We start from the raw sequence: 5,449 nt of genomic DNA, 5'->3' as shown, positions 1-5,449 counted from the left end.
TATACATTAATATTTTAACGGTTGACGCGCAGCCTTGAGAAGATTGGTGGTTTGTTTTGATGGGGTGTGGCAGGGAGCGGGCGGCGCGTTATGATTACATACGTGATTATTGTTAGTTACCGCGCAGTCATTCCATTATCGAGGTTCGTACGGGCAAATAGGTGTGCCGCTTTTCTTCACGTTTTTCTTTAATAAAACGTACTTCCGACAAATACTAGATAATACTAAACGTCATACTTTAGATTCCACAAACTTACTTAAAATATTAAGTAAGAAATAAGTCAGAGAAAGTTTTTTAAAATATAATAAATATATACTAAATAACTACTTTATTTTTTTTAATTTGAAATACGTATTGAATAAAATTGTTTTTGATACGACCGATCCCCGATTGATACGACATATTTAAAAAATACATATAAAATAAGTTCCGAAAACTTATAAAATATAAATAAGAAATAAATCAGAAGAAGTTATTTAAAATAAAATAAATTCTAAATAACTCTTCTATCTTTTTTATTTAAAATATATTGTACATTTTAAATAACTTTACTTTTTAAATACAACTGAGTTCTGTACATCAGTATATTGTTAATTAGATTTTATTTTAAGTGAAACAAAGTAAAATTTAATTAGTACTTTGTCGTGGAATTAATGAAATAATTTCTTATATTGATTTCCTCAGAACTCAATAGTTTAGTTTTAGCGGCATGAATCGTTTGATGTGATTACTGTAATTACATCATGGTATATCAAAGAATATTTGACATTTATTTTATAGTTTTAAATATTTTATATCAACTAAATGTGCTGACAAAAAACAAGAAATAACAAATGATTTTTTTTACATAATTGCTCACGAAAAGTGTTGCTGACATCCCAAAATTTTATCTCAATTTTTATTTCTTTGATTTATAATTAAATAAAGATTAATAATAAGTTATATATCCTTTAAATAAAGATAAAAGTTTATTTTAAATTATGAAACAATTTGGACTAAATAGAATAATATGTATAAATAGCATTCACATACATTTATAGAGATATATCATTTAAATATAATTTACCTGTTGCTCTTCCCAGAATAAGAATGCGAAATAAGATGTGAATGACAGAATTAAATGATTCAAACGTAACAAAAAAATCACAGTCTTGTTAAAAATATTGCATACATTGCATACAGATTTTGTGTAACAAAAAGTTATTACAAACTAATAATTACTTATTGTAACACAATTTTTAATATCTAAGATAGGTATAGATGAGATGTACGCGTGTAAGAAATAAAGCACAAATTGTACAATAAAGCCTATTCATCGGAAAATATATAAAATGTAACAAATAAATGATTTTTACTTATTTTATAATATACATTAATATTTCGTCAGTTAGATGATCGGCGACCTTCGGGTTTGTTTTAGCGGTCGGGCGGGCAGACGGTGTGTTTCATGTTTACGCGTAGTTACCGCTCAGTCATTCCATTATCGAGGCTCGTACAGGCAGGTAGTCGTGTCGCGTGTCGCTTTTCTTTACATTTCTTTTTGAAACATAATTACGAAAAATGTTAGATACGAAATGTTGTACTTATGAATATTCACAGTATACGATTACCAACTCGCACGATTAATTATTCGTAAAAGGATCGAAACGACAATCATGTATTACGGACTAGATATTTTCGTACCGTTCATTTGAAATAAAAATGCGATGGAGAACAGAAGTTATTACTATTTCGCTACATTTATTTTTGTTTAACGGAAAATTTTTCTCTCGCTTGAGTAATAACTCTTGATTATTACTTCGAACGGTATTACACGAGTTATAAAAAAGTAACGCTAATAAATACTCTCATGCAAATAATGCAATTTATGTGATTTCTATTTTCACCATTAATATAGTTTGTGTAATTAATAATTTAATTAATTTTTCGTTTTTGTGCATCTTTTGTGATATGATAAAAAATTGGGTGTAATTTTGAAACTATTTATCGGTAATAAAAGAAATATTTCTCTTTTGTTATTAATTTCTAGCTCATTTCATTAACTCTAAATTATATTTTAAAGACATCGTAATAAGAGATTCAGCCCTTTTATCTGCTCTCGAATTTATTTCTCAATGTGTGTGTGTTTGTGTGTGGTGTGGTGGCGAATTAACATATTTTTGATATTCATTTCTAAAAGTCATTACATATAGTAATGTAGATAATAGCTATATATTGCATTTTATCTTCTCTTTCACGGATACGACTTTGAAATGGGTGGGAGAGCTCAGTACACAGAGGATATACACGAAAAGAACGGTTTTTCTCAAGTAACTAAAAATTTTTTTGATTTGTCTGATATTTCTAGGTAAATTTTTAGATACTTAAGTAAAATCGTTCTCTTTGTGTAAAAATCTAACGACGGGGAAGCTAACGTACTCTCGTCGCCGATTAAATTGAAAGTAAACGAACCGCAGCCGATTCGTTGCGTCGCGCGTTTGCTTCGGGAGTGCCGTTCAAGTTATCGGACTAAGTGACTTTTCAAATGGACAAAACCCATTCGATGGCATTCCAGTTCGACGATAGAATCATATCTTCGATGATTTGACGGGAATTCTCATTGAGACGTTGCTGAGGTAGTCACGATCAACCTGCAACCTGCAACGTTCTCACGCCAAGTGCTGCGAGCACGAGGTGATGCTGGCCGCGTATAATGTCATGCTCTTCGCAATAGTGCCGTGTTTGCGCGATTTAGCAATTGCTATTACTGCCGACGAATTGAGGACACGCTCTGTCTGTCGGCAAACAGTTTGGCCCTTGGCGATAAGAAGCGATCGATTCACTCGAATTCATCTCGGCCTGTATTCGATAATTCAAGTTATGCAGTTGTTATGAGCACGTAACGATTGCATAACGAGTTATAAAATTCCGCTGGTGAGTCGCCCAAAAAGGAGTTGTATAACTTTGGTCAGGGCACTCATTTCTCTGCGTTTATCTACCAGCATCTGAATGATTCTCACGTTTAATATGACTTGGTTAGAGCCTAACTCTAGTAGTTTTTTAAAATTAGCTTGTGACAAGGGATTGGATCCCATTTCCTGAATTGTTTAAATTGTTAGACACTCGGCAATGGGTACCAACTTTTCTCTTATTAGAGGCATTTGTCACGTCTACCAGCCTCTTGGAATCGCTCGTGGTACAGCACCACTTGTGTCTCACTAGAACTAGCAGTTAGAGCGTATGATGGAGTCAATGTTAAACGTGATGTCGGCGTGAACCAGAGGTGACAGACTCGATTGATTTCGTCTACTTTCGTGTGGGACTTAATCCTTATTCGGCATTCATCGTGTGTTTCACAAATACTCGTCGACGTGTGGTGTTGATTCCACTAATCGAAATGGCAATTATCTTATGGGTTTTGTAAGCGTGGAGTGCCACAATATCGCGCGAAAGACTTTTGTAAATAAATAGTCCGCGCGCGTTTGCAATATATTATTTGCAAGTGTTTTACGCGAATGTCCTGTGCGAAAGGATGTCAACCCAATTCTGAGAGGAGGAGGAGCTCTGGGAGAGACATCGGGCACCGGCGGAGCAACCTTGCGGTAAATATCATTTTTTACTTATGCAACATCATTATTTTTCTTCTGTTTATTCTTGAGTTGTTTTATTTTAATGATTTGAAAATGATAATTAGAAAAAAAGAATTATTTTAAAATTATTTTGAAATTTTGTAAATATGTATTTTAAAAAAATGTATAATTATATATTTTTATAAATATAAGTGAATGGTGAATTAAAAAATTGGATGCTTGTAAAAATTATCTATTTAAAAAATTATATAATTATTTTCAAGAGCATTTTGCATTTCGCAAATATTTTTTAAAATATTAATTTTTTGCTCTGTTTTGATTTAGATTTTATATTCTTTTTGTTACAGAATCATCGCAGCGACGTTGCAGATATAACTCCGCTGTTGCGCATCAGGTTGGTGAGTGATAAATAAATGTTTTTATTGGGATAACGGATATGTGGTAATTTCATTAATATACTATATATCTATAAATACATATATGCATTAATTTAATAAAAATATATGGATAAATATATGTATAGCATTCCATACATCCGTTGTCTTAAAAGGGCTAAATTAAAACAGATTAGGATAAACTTAATCTTGAATGCTTTCTTATTATTGAATATTGCGCATGCACTGTTAAATTTATATAATGTCATGTTACACCCAGTTTGAGTTATTTCTAATTATTCCTGTATATCGTCACTGCTCTTACACAATATCTCATTAATTTAACTATAAAAACAGAGTAAAACTATTTAACTCAGGAAGATTATACAATTTTGTTTATTAATTGTGAATTCGTACGTTAATGTGAACGCTTTGATACGAAGTAAGTCAAACTCGGTTTGATACTAAGTAATTCAAGCTCAGAAATATAATAAAAAATAGATTATTTTGGAGATCGTTTTTTAACATATTTTATATATATAATATTAAATTAATACATTTTGATTAGAGATGTAAACAACAGAAAAATACTAGAATTTTAGAGTAAAAAACTCGGAAATTAATGGTTTTTTTTTTACTTTGACAATTTTTTACTTGGATATTTTTTTAAGTCATTTAAGTCTGTTCGCATTGCTTGAAACCCCCCAAAATTTTTGCACTTAAAGTGATTAGAAAAGTAAATTTAAGCATTAAAAAAAGAGAAAACACATGCTGAATGCAAAGAGCAAGCAACGCAAACAGATATCTATTATCAACTTATTAAGATTTGCAACAACCAATAGTACATATTTCCGCTTCAATATAAAATTATAAAGACATTAAGTATTAAAAAGTATCGAAATAACAAGAAAAATGAATTCTATTTCTTCTTCTACATATTTAACATGAATTTTATAAGGTCTATAAGATTTTCATGGATTTTATATAATTTGATCAAAAATAACGTTTTTTACAGTAAAAAAAACCTAGATTTTTATTTGATACTTTTTTTCGAAGTCAAAAATACCGTTTTTTTACATCTCTAATCTTGACATACTTGGAAATAAAAATAAAAGAGAATAAAATATTTGTTTTTTTAAATATATGAAATACATAAAAGATATAAAGTTTATATAAAATAATAATTAGAATAAATAAAATTGTTATTTACGAATATTATAACATAAAAAAGCGTTTGTTACAGTATAACAAACAAATATTTTATTAATTTTCTTATTTATCCTATTCCCAAATATTTATTCAAGATTAAGTTTTATACAATTTGATATAAAAAACAATATCTACATACACATATATATGTATTATTTTTAAAAAAATTAAAAAAGAATTCTTTGTACACTGATGAAATAATAACAAAAATTTTGATGTAACGCATATAATTTATTAATTTCGCTTTTCTATAAAAGGTATTTTACGATTATTAATTATTATTGTTTATTTCAATG

The sequence above is a fragment of the Trachymyrmex septentrionalis genome, unplaced genomic scaffold (genome assembly GCF_001594115.1).
Source record: "Trachymyrmex septentrionalis isolate Tsep2-gDNA-1 unplaced genomic scaffold, Tsep1.0 scaffold7, whole genome shotgun sequence".
NCBI lineage: Eukaryota > Metazoa > Arthropoda > Insecta > Hymenoptera > Formicidae > Trachymyrmex > Trachymyrmex septentrionalis.
This window is presented reverse-complemented; position numbering follows the sequence as displayed.